Genomic DNA, 12,399 nt, shown 5'->3' with positions numbered 1-12,399 from the left:
CAAATCGGTCTAGAGACTTGGGGGAGCTGACGTTATGTCTCGAAACTCAGAAAGACACCGAAACAGCCAAAGGAGGGAACTACTCAGCACTCAGGGTTCCCCGGGTGGATCTCTGGTAAAGGGCTATCATGCATTTCATGCCCTTCCTGTTTCGTTTCCAACCGAGCAGAAAGGGGACTATGCAGGCAACCGGTCTACCGGAGGCACATGCATAGCAATTGCTTTTATTCAGAGTTTTAACAGTGTACTTTACCCATTCTCTAGGCATTTGTGTCCCCATATCCAGTTTCTAATTCTATGGTCTGCTTCAAGTCCTTCACCTCTATAATTTTTACCACCTTTGGGTCATTGGGAGGGGCAAAATGTTGATGAATCTTTCTATCAAGTTGTTTGGCTTGTTTTCCATTTCCTATGGCTATTCGGAAACAGCAGCCCGAAAACACTCCCCTCTGGCCTCCATTACTATCTTTAAATCGTTACTAAGGAGTCAAGACCCGTTTGTACGGGGAAAGGAGTCTTCAGAGGAGGTATTTTAATGGTGACAAATATCGGGTGGCACTTTTTGTCAGGATAGTCTAGGGCTGGGCGAAGCGGGGATTCTATGGATAGTGATGCCAGGTGGCAGTTTTTGTGAACCATACCTCATGTCTGGTAGGGTCTTAAGAAGGATTTTGGAGGAAGTATACTCCCTCTGATGCTTTACATTTGCGCATTTTAATAGGCTGCAACCATCCACCTCTATCACTTGCAGATATTCAGACTCAGGGACCGTTAATAACAAATATGGAGATGACAGCATCGTTTGACAAAATCCCAATGCTAAGAAAGCTAATATGGTAACCCTAAGCATCCCCAGCATCCTACAATAGTATTGAAGGACCGAGAGATTTAACATGCAACACAATACATAGATATCAAAAAGAAACTATCCCGCATCTGCATAAAAATCAGTTGCTTAAAGTCTTTTGAGTCTGAGTTTCAGTGGTTCTTCTGTCAATTCGGCTGTCCAGACTTCTTTCTTAACCGGGGTTCCACCGGTCCTTTAATCCTGGTGTAGTGAGTCCAGCCTTTCTCCGTCGTGCGTATTGCCATTTCAGTAGTCAAAGAGCCTGGTACAGTCCCTCCCAATCCGGTTCCAATTTAATTTCTATTCATGACTTAATTAGGACCCAATCTCCTGGCTGATGGGATGAACAGTGAATTCTGTGTCAGTAATCCTTGTCTCCTAAGAAAAGACAAAGAGGAGGACAAGCCCGTATATACTTCTTTAAGAACTGACCTTTAGTGTCCAGGGTTGGCAGTTCCCCTTTTGTTCCCAGATAGGGCAGGCCAAACAATATCTCATAAGGGGACAGCCTTGAGGCCATTCACACCTGCAAAAGGGCTATAGGTAAACACTTAGTCCAAGGGAGTCTGGTTTCTACTATTAATTTCGATAACTGCTTCTTGAGTGTCTGGTTCATTCTCTCAACCTTTCCTGATGAAGATGGGTGCCAAGGGTGTGGAACTCACAGGAGATTCCTAACCCCCTCATCACTCCCTGGAGTACCCTGGAAGTAAAATGAGTTCCCTGATCTGAATCTATTCATTCCACTATCCTGTATCTGGGGATTAGGTGTTCAAGTATTATCTTGGACAGCCCACTTGCGGTGGCAGTGGCTAAAAGGTACACATCCACCCATCCAGATAAGTGATCAACCATTACTAGCATATACCTCAGTCTTCAATCGCTCTGGAAGACCCATCAATGAACAGCCTGGCCCCTGCATGTAGAGGGATATCTCTAAGGTCCATTCTGATATTCTATAATGTCGAGGCAGTCATGTTCTGGATCTGAGGAAACTTCATCCTCTCCTTTCCAGACAAAGGTAGCTGGATTCAGACAAATGTCAGTGATCAATGTAAGGTCATCCCTCTCTATTAGAATTGCTTCATATTTTAGAATTCTAGAGTCCGTAAGCCACCGCTCTGCTTTCTGATTTAATATGGTCCGTACCCGATCTGGGGTGCTGACTATTAAGGCTCTCCCAAAAGTAAGCTTCTGACTTTCTTCTACCACTGCCTGCACACACTCTGGCCAGTAATGTAGCTTTCCATTCTTTAATTAACAATGAATTAATGCTGCCATGTTTTAAATTAGCCATGAATCAATATGACAGGTCACTGAGAAAGTATTTAGGAATTCTGCCAATTAATATTGAGTCAGGCTAATAAAATTGATTTATTATAAATATTAATTATTAATTATATATATATTATATAAATAAAATAATTATCTATAATTCAGGATGGAAACGCAGCAAGTGACTAAAACATTTTAAAAACTATAATTGCGCAGTTTTGTTTGTTTACCAGTCATTTATGACTTCTCATTCTGTTTCTGTAATTGTTTTGTTCAAGCACATTCATTTTAAAAACCTCAACAGATTCCATAGCACCATTTGCAGTTAATTCAATCCCCAATTTGGTGGCAGTATCTTGTCATGAGCGCAAAACTGATTTTTCGTGTCTCTCACCACAAAACTGTCACCATAATCCAATTAACTCTTTTGTTCCCGCTGCCTTGGGCTTAAACTTTAAGGATAAACTTGCTGCCCTTTTAGCGACTAGGAAAACTATGTCCTCTTTGTAAGGACCCACCTTTAAATTTATCAAGGGTTCCTTGTGGATCACGGGGGCAGAAGCCCCTGCCACACCTATTCTTCATCAAGGTTCGTAAACAGTACTGCCTTTGCTTCCTTTTTCAGATCTGGACACTCTCTCTTAAAGTGACCTGTCTTTCCACAGTAATAACACCCCACCTGTGGGGATTTCCACTTCAATCCTTGTTCCTGTCTACCAGACCCCTTAACATCTACTCCCTGATCTCTTCTCCTCCCTTTATTCTCAACATGCTGCCCGCCACCATTCCGGTTTCCTTCTCCTTTTAGTTTTGTCCTTTTCTTTATTACCTCATCAACCACGGCTATCATTATTTTTGCCTTTTTGTTTCTGCTTCTCATGTTACGTTGCCAGATCGACGAGGGGAGAGGCCATTCTAGACTTAGTGCTCGGAAACGAGCCGGGGCAGGTATCAGATCTTGTGGTGGGAGAGCATTTTGGTGATAGTGACCACAACTGCCTCACATTCTACATAGCTATGGAGAAGGAGAGGATTAGGCAAAATGGGAGGATATTTAATTGGGGAAGAGGAAACTATGATGCGATTGGACATGAGTTAGGAAGCATGGACTGGGAGCAATTGTTCCAAGGTAAAGGCAATATAGACATGTGGAGACAGTTTAAGGAACAGTTGTTGCAAGTGATGAATACATATGTCCCTTTGAGACAGGCAAGAAGGGGTAAGATAAAGGAACCTTGGATGGCGAGAGCGGTGGAGCTTCTCGTCAAAAGGAAGAAAGTAGCTTACATAAGGTGGAGGAAGCTAGGGTCAAGCTCAGCTCTACAGGCAGGCGAGGAAGGAGCTCAAAAATGGTCTGAGGAGAGCCAGGAGGAGGCACGAGAAAGGCTTGGCAGAACAGATTAGGGAGAACACAAAGGCATTTTACACTTATGTGAAGAATAAGAGAATGGTCAAAGGAAGAGTAGGGCCGATCAGGGATAGGGAATTTGTGTGTGGAGTCTGAGGAGGTAGGGGAAGCCCTAAATGAGTTTTTTGCTTCTGTCTTTACGAAAGAAATGAACTTTGTAATGAATGAAACCTTTGAAGAGTAGGTGTGCATGCTGGAATGGATAGAGATAGAGGAAGTTGATGTGATGAAAATTTTGTCAAACATGAAAATTGACAAGTCGCCAGGCCCAGACCAGATTTGTCCTTGGCTGCTTTGGGAAACGAGAAATACAATTGCTTCGCCACTTTTCATCCTCGCTCTCCACTGGAGTCGTACCTGAGGACTGGAGAGAGGCAAATGTAATTCCTCTCTTCAAGAAAGAAAGTAGGGAAATCCCCAGCAATTACAGACCAGAGAGTCTCATGTCTGTCGTCTGCAAGGATTCTGAGGGATAGGATTTATGACCATCTGGAAGAGCATGGCTTGATTAAATGCAGTCAACACGGCTTTGTGAGGTGCAGGTCATGCCTCCCAAACCTTATCGAGTGCATTGAGGATGTGACTAGAAATGTTGATGAGGGTCGAGCTGTGGATGTGGTGTATATGGACTTCAGCAAGGCATTTGATAAGGTAGGCTCATTCAGAAGGTCAGGAGGAATGGGATTCAGGGGAACATTGCTGTCTGGACACAGAATTAGCTGGCCAACAGAAGAGAGCATATGGTAGTAGAAGGAAAATATTCTGCCTGGAAGTCTGTGGTGAGTGGTGTTCCACAGGGCTCTGTTCTTGGGCCTCTACTGTTTGTAATTTTTATTAATGACTTGGATGAGGGGATTGAAGGATGGATCAGCAAGTTTGCAGATGACACAAAGGTTGGAGGTGTCATTGACAATATAGAGGGTGGGCAGAGATGGGCTGAGAGGTGGCAGATGGAGTTCAACCTGGATAAATGCGAGGTGATGCATTTTGGAAGGCCGAATTTGAAAGCTGTACAGGATTAAGGATAGGATTCTTGGCAGTGTGGAGGAACAGAGGGATCTTGGTGTGCAGGTACATAGATCCCTTAAGATGGCCACCCAAGTGTACAGGGTTGTTAAGAAAGCATATGGTGTTTTGGCTTTCATTAACAGGGGTATTGAGTTTAAGAGTTGTGAGATCTTGTTGCAGCTCTATAAAACTTTGGTTAGACCTCACTTGGAATACTGCGTCCAGTTCTGGTCACCCTATTATAAGAAAGATATGGATGCTTTGGAGAGGGTTCAGAGGAGGATTACCAGGATGCTGCCTGGACTGGAGGGCTTATCTGATGAAGAGAGGTTGACTGAGCTCGAACTTTTTTCATTGGAGAAAAGGAGGAGAAGAGGGGACCTAACTGAGGTATACAAGATAATGAGAGGCATAGATAGAGTCGATAGCCAGAGACTATTTCCCAGGGCAGAAATGACTAACACAAGGGGTCATAGTTTTAAGCTGGCTGGAGGAAAGTATAGAGGGGATGTCAGAGGCGGGTTCTTTACACAGAGAGTTGTGAGAGCATGGAATGCGTTGCCAGCAGCAATTGTGGAGGCAGGGTCATTGGGGACATTTAAGAGACTTCTGGACATGCATATGGTCACAGAAATTTGAGGGTGCATACATGAGGATCAGTGGTCAGCACAACATCGTGGGCTGAAGGGCCTGTTCTGTGCTGTACTGTTCTATGTTCTATGTTCTAGATCAATTGCTGAGCCAATTTCGACAATTGAACAGCTTTAGGGCCACCTAATGGCCATTCCTGATCACCCAATGTTTTGTTTAGACCTTGGGTTTTTTTAAGAAATATTGCGATATTTCTTGCTCCCTGTAACCTCAAATACCAGGAGCCTCTTTCTCCTTGTAATCTCAACTACAATTTATCAATTTATGCTTGTCAAACTTTAAAGCCTGTTCCTAACTATACGTTTTGGTATCTTACTTGTAAATATTTATATCTTATAAATTCATTTATTCAGCATTTAATATTTAAAATGTAAAATGAATACAGTTCCCAACTTTGAAACCCACTATAATTGCCTGGTTTTTGTCCCTTAATTTAAATCCAAAATTAGTTTTCTTAAGTAATCCTGCCCAGTCATTGCTCAATTACAATGCTACAGGTCATGAAATAACTGGAGTTGTCTTAGAAGGATTTGTCTATTCAAATTAAAAAAACTTCTAATGCATGATTAATGGCCGAATCCAAGGTCACAGCTATTAACCATAGGATTTTTTTTATATTACAATCTAATGTTGAAGTGAAACTTCAACTGTCCTCCATAAATCACTTTTATGTAAGGATAAAAGAGATTAGTTAGAAACTGATAAAAAGGCAGTCTTGACCTGTAAAAAGAACAGGAGTTAACATTTTACTTCATAATTACTGTAAAATCCTTAACCTTAAAAGCAATCATGTTAAATTTTCATAATAGAAATCAGATTCAAAACAGTCCCAGATCTCAAGCTTTAGGGAACAAAGCACAAACATTCAATCACCAACAAACAAATGCGCATTCAAACCGAATCACAAAGGGTTAACAGTTATACAGCTCTTTTCTCTCTCTCTCTCTCTCTCACACACACACACACACACACACACTCCGTATCTCACGGGCACTTTCTGAGCTTCCCGCAATGACTCCTCTAGAGGCTTCTCGCTTCACCTCTCTCTCTTTCGAATTTCTTTTTCTGGATGTCTGGCCATGATTTAGTTACAAAGTGTACCCTCAGTAGCCCTTCAGCTACTATCCCTTCCGACACGAAGCATAATCTTATCCCTCCTGACTACTGACATATAAATTCAAATATTTACAAACACAGTCTTCGTCCGACCCATACTTTGGCCAGAAGACAGCGGGATGAAGAATGGATTCCTTAGTCCATACAAAGCCACAATATTTAATCATCTTTTTCCTATCTTTTTCCCTTGTTCAAGTATTATTTTTCCAATTCCACAACTTCCTGCCCAACTGGAAGTATGTTGTCAGGGACCCCGCCTCCATTTCCATTTTTTTTTCCGAAGGCTTTTACTTTACTCTCGGCACAGCCCATATTGAGTTTCTTCGTTAGACACTTATTAACTACTAGAACTCAATCCCAGCCACCAAGACAGTACTTAAAAATCTCTTTTCCTACCTTGGTCCATGCACGGAGTTGCCTGGCTCCCTGTGCCAACTTACAACCTTTCGCTGGTTCAGATAGACTCTCATCAGATCTCAATCAGTCAACCAGAAGGGGAACCCACCACCGAGGAACACGGACCCTTCTAAAAGGAACTGGACGCATCTTCCCAGCTGTCGATGGTGCCTACCCCGCTGGTTATGATGGACACCCCAGAGGAACACCCATATTGTGAGAAACAAAACTCATATTAATAAACTTCAGTCCGAGACAAATTCTGAAGCAGCGAATTTTATTGTACGTACTTGCAAGAATGGGTGCCTAACAAGTAAGCACCCCGATCTGAGGGTTACATTCTGATTTATGCTGTTCAGCTGCGTCTCTTGGTTCTCCTCTTTCACCCCATTAGTTACTTTTGCTGTTGCGCGTGGCCTATCACAAGCTCTAGCTTCACTCGCCTTTGTCGAGCTTCTCTCCGCCTCTGTTTACTTCTCCCATTACTCTAAGCCTGTCTCCCCTTACTCTTATTTATCTCGTTCCTTATATGTGACTATCCTGGCATAGTTTGCTTCTTCTGTTTTCCTATGTCTGGTATATCCTGCTACAGGGTTGATCTGCCCTATTAGTCATAGATAATTCTACCTGTTTTCGCTTCTCACTGTTTAGCATGCACAGCCTAATTTTATAATGTAAGCTTTTGCAGAAGCAACACCTGTTCCCTTATTCTGCACAATTTTAACCCTATACCTTACACAGATGCTGCCAGACCTGCTGAGATTTTCCAGCATTTTCTCTTTGGGTTCTATAAAGGGCCTGTACTGCACTGTGAATTGCTACGTTCTATTAGTCTAACTTCCTTTATTAGCCGACCGGTTCCACAAAGAACATGTATAGCGCTGTAATGTTCTATGTTGTATTAGTCTAACTTCCTTTATTAGCCAAGCTGTTCCATAAAGGTCCTGCCCTATGCTGTAATGTTCTATGTTGTATTAATTGTATTTATGGGCGGCACGGTGGCACAGTGGTTAGCACTGCTGCCTCACAGCGCCAGAGACTCGGGTTCAATTCCCGCCTCAGGCGAGTGACTGTGTGGAGTTTGCACATTCTCCCCGTGTCTGCGTGGGTTTCCTTCGGGTGCTCCGGTTTCCTCCCACAGTCCAAAGATGTGCAGGTCAGGTGAATTGGCCATGCTAAATTGCCTGTAGTGTTAGGTTAGGGGTATGGGTGGGTTGCACTTCGGCGGGGCGGTGTGGACTTGTTGGGCCGAAGGGCCTGTTTCCACACTGTAAGTAATCTAATCTAATCTAATCTAACATCCGGTGTTAGCCAAGCAGTTGCATAAAGGGCCTGTACTGCGTTGTAATGTTCCACGTTGTATTAGTCAAACATCCTTTGTTAGCCGAGCAGTTCCATAAAGGGCCTATACTGCATTGTGATGTCTTATGTTGCATTACTTTAACTTCATTTATTAGCCAAGCGGTTCCACAAAGGGCCTGTACTGCGCTATAATGCTCCATGTTCTATCAGTCTTACTTCCTTTATTAGCCAAGCATTTCCATAAAGGTCCTGCCCTGTGCTTTAATGCTCCATGATTTATGAGTCTAACATCCTGTGTTAGCTGAGCAGTTCCATTTAGCACCTGTACTACACTGTAATGATCTTTGTTCTCTGAGACTACCATCCTTTATTAGCTGAGCAGTTCCAGAAAGGGCCTGTACTGTGCTGTAATGCCACATGTTCTATGAGTCTAACTTCCTTTATTAGGCAAGCAGTTCCATCGATGGCTGGTACAGCACAGTAATGCTCTATGTTGTATTAATCTAACTTTATTTCTGAGCTGAATGGTTCCATCGACGGCCTGTACTGCGCTGTAATGTTCTATGTTGTATCAGTCTAATTTAGTTTATTAGCTGAGCAGTTCCATAAAGGACCTGTACTGTGCTGTAGTGTTCTATGTTGTATGAGTCTTCCTTCTTTTATTAGCCAATCATTTTCATAAAGATCCTGCACTGTGCTTTAATGCTTCATGTTGTGTGAGTCTAACTATCTGTATTAGCCGAGCTTTTCCATATAGGGCCTGTACTAATCTGTAATTATCTATGTTCTCTGATTCAACCATTCTTTATTAGCTGAGCGGTTCCATAAAAGGAGTGTACTGTGCTGTAATGTTCTATGGTGTATTAGTCATAATTCCTTTATTTGCCGAGTGGTTCCATAAAAGGCCTGTACTGAGTTGTGATGCCCTATGTTCTATGAGTCTAACGTCCATTATTAGGTGAGCGGTTTCATAAAGGTCCTGTACTGCGCTGTAATGTTCTATGTTGTGTTTGTCTAACTTCCTTTCTAAGCCGAGTTGTTCCATAAAGGGCCTGTACTGCATTGTGATGTCCTTTGCTGTATTAGTCTAACTTCGTTTATTAGCCAAGCAATTCCACAAAGGACCTGTACTGAGCTGTCATACTCCATGTTCTCTCAGTTGAACTTTCATTATCAAGCATGCGGTTCCATATAAGGTGAGTAGTTCCACAGACGGCCTCTACAGTGCTGTTATGTTCTATGTTGTATTTGTCAAACTTCGGTATTAGCCGAGTGATTCCATAAAGGGCCTGATTGTGCTGTAATGATTTATGTTCTATGAGCCTTCCTTACTTCCTCGGCAGAGGCCTCAACTTCATTCCCCTACACTCTCGGATTAGCGAGTTCAACACGCGGTGAGACATTGAACAATTCTTCCGCAGCCTTCGCCTCCGCGCCTACTTCTTCAACCAGGATTCTCGCCCACCCTCTGATGACCCCTTCTCCCACCTCCAACACACCCCATTCACCTGGTCAACCTGTAGTAGGCTCTTACCTGACGTCAATCTATTCATAGCCAACTGCCGCAGCGACATTAACCGCCTCAACCTCTCCACCCCTCTCACCCACTCCAACCTCTCACCCTCGGAACATGCAGCCCTCAACTCCCTCTGTTCCAACCCCAACCTCACTATCAAACCGGCAGACAAGAGAGGCGCGGTGGTAGTTTGACGCACCGATGTTTACATTGCTGAGGCTAAACGCCAGCTCGCGGACTCCTCCTCCGACTGCCCCCTTGACCATGACCCCACCTCCCACCACCAAACCATCATCTCCCAGACCATCCATAACCTCATCTCCTCAGAGGACCTCCCATCCACTGCCTCCAACCTCATAGTCCCACAACCCCACACCGCCCGTTTCTACCTTCTGCCCAAAATCCACAAACCTGACTGCCCTGGCCAACCCATTGTCTCAGCCTGCTCCTGCCGCACCGAACTCATCTCTGCATACCTCGACACGGTCCTGTCCCCCTTAGTCCAAGAACTCCCCACCTACGTTCAGGGCACCACCCACGCCCTCCACCTCCTCCATGATTTTCGCTTACCTGGTCCCCAGTGCCTTATCTTCACCATGGACATCCAGTCCCTGTACACCTCCATCCCCATCATGAAGGACTCAAAGCCCTCACTTCTTCCTTTCCCGCCGTACCAACCAGTACCCTTCCACTGACACCCTCCTTCGACTGACTGAACTGGTCCTCACCCTGAACAACTTCTCTTTCCAATCCTCCCACTTCCTCCAAACGAAAGGAGTAGCCACGGGCACCTGCATGGGCCCCAGCTATGCCTGCCTCTTCGTAGGATATGTGGAACAGTCCGTCTTCCGCAGCTACACTGACACCACCCCCCACCTTTTCCTCCACTACATCGATGACTGTATCGGCGCTGCCTCGTGCTCCCACGAGGAGGTTGAACAGTTCATCCACTTTACTAATACCTTCCACCCTGACCTCAAATTTACCTGGACTGTCTCAGACTCCTCCCTCCCCTTCCTAGACCTCTCCATTTCTATCTCGGGCGACCGAATCAACACGGACATTTACTATAAACTGACTGACTCCCACAGCTACCTCGATTACACCTCCTCCCACCCTGCCCCCTGTAAAAATGCCATCCCATATTCCCAATTCCTTCGTCTCCACCGCATCTGCTCCCAGGAGGACCAGTTCCAATACCGAACAACCCGGATGGCCTCTTTCTTCAAAGACCGCAATATCCCCTCCAGATGTGGTCGACAATGCTCTCCACCGCATCTCCTTCTCTTACTGCTCCTCTGCCCTTGAGTCCCGTCCCTCCAATCTCCACCAAGACAGAACCCCACTGGTCCTCACCTACCTCCCCACCAACCTCAAGATACATCGTATCATCTGTCGTCATTTCTGCCACATCCAAACGGACCCCACCACCAGGGATATATTTCCCTCTCCTCCCATATCAGCATTCCGAAAAGACCACTCCCTCCGTGACTCCCTCGTCAGGTCCACACCCCCCACCAACCCAACCTCCACTCCTGGCACCTTCCCCTGCAACAGCAAGAAATGCAAAACTTGCGCCCACACCTCTCCCCTTTCTTCTCTCCAAGGCCCCAAGGGATCCTTCCATATCCACCACAAATTCATCTGCACTTCCACATACATCAGTTACTGCATCCGCTGCACTCGATGTGGCCTCCTCTATATTGGGGAGACAGGCCGCCTACTTGCGGAACGTTTCAGAGAACACTTCTGGGACATCCGGACCAACCAACCCAACCACCCCATGGCTCAACACTTCAACTCCCACTCCCACTCCACCAAGGACATGCAGGTCCTTGGACTCATCCATCGCCAGACCATAGCAACACGACAGCTGGAGGAAGAGTGCCTCATCTTCTTCCTAGGAACCCTCCAACCACAAGGAATGAACTCTGATTTCTCCAGTTTCCTCATTTCCCATTCCCCCCACCTTGTCTCAGTTCCAACCCTCAAACTCAGCAACACCTTCCTAACCTGCAATCTTCTTCCTGACCTCTCCGCCTTCACCTCCACTCCGGCCTATCACCCTCACCTTATCACCCTCACCAAAACCTCCTTCCACCTATCGCATTTCCAACACTCCTCCCCCAAGTCCCTTCTCTCTACCTTTTATCTTAGCCTGCTTGGCACACTTTCCTCATTCCTGAAGAAGGGCTCATGCCCGAAACGTCGATTCTCCTGCTCCTTGGATGCTGCCTGACCTGCTGCGCTTTTCCAGCAACACGTTTTCAGCTCCTTACTTCCTTTATTAGCCAAGCATTTCCATAAAGGTCCTGCACTGCGCTGTAATGTTCTATGTTGTATTAATCGAACATCTGGTATTAGTCAAGCAGTTGCATAAAGGGCCTGTACTGCGGTGTAATGCTCTATGTTAAATTTGTCAAACTTCCTTTATAAACCGAGCGGTTCCATAAAGGGTCTGTACTGCATTGTGATGTCCTTTGTTGTATTCACCCAGTGTCCATTATTAGCCAGGTGGTTCCATAATGGGCCTGTACTGCGCTGTAATGTTCTGTATTATATTAGTTTACTTTCCTGTATCGGCCGAGCGGTTCCATAAAGTGACTGTACTGTGCTGTGATGCTCCATTTTCTATGAGTCTAACTTCCATTATCAAGGAAGCGGTTCCACAAAGGTCCTGTACTGCGCTGTAATGTCCCATGTCCTATTTGTCTAACATCCTTTATTAGACGAGCGGATCCATGGACGGCCGTACAGCGCTGTAAGGTTCTATGTTGTGTTTGTCAAACTTCCGGTGTTGTCTGAGTGATTCCATATAGGGCCTCTACTGCGCTTTCTATGTTGTATGTTGTATTATGTAGTATCCATTATTAAGCAAGA

Source organism: Chiloscyllium punctatum, chromosome 6, assembly GCF_047496795.1.
Source record: "Chiloscyllium punctatum isolate Juve2018m chromosome 6, sChiPun1.3, whole genome shotgun sequence".
In the NCBI taxonomy this organism is placed as follows: domain Eukaryota; kingdom Metazoa; phylum Chordata; class Chondrichthyes; order Orectolobiformes; family Hemiscylliidae; genus Chiloscyllium; species Chiloscyllium punctatum.
This window is presented reverse-complemented; position numbering follows the sequence as displayed.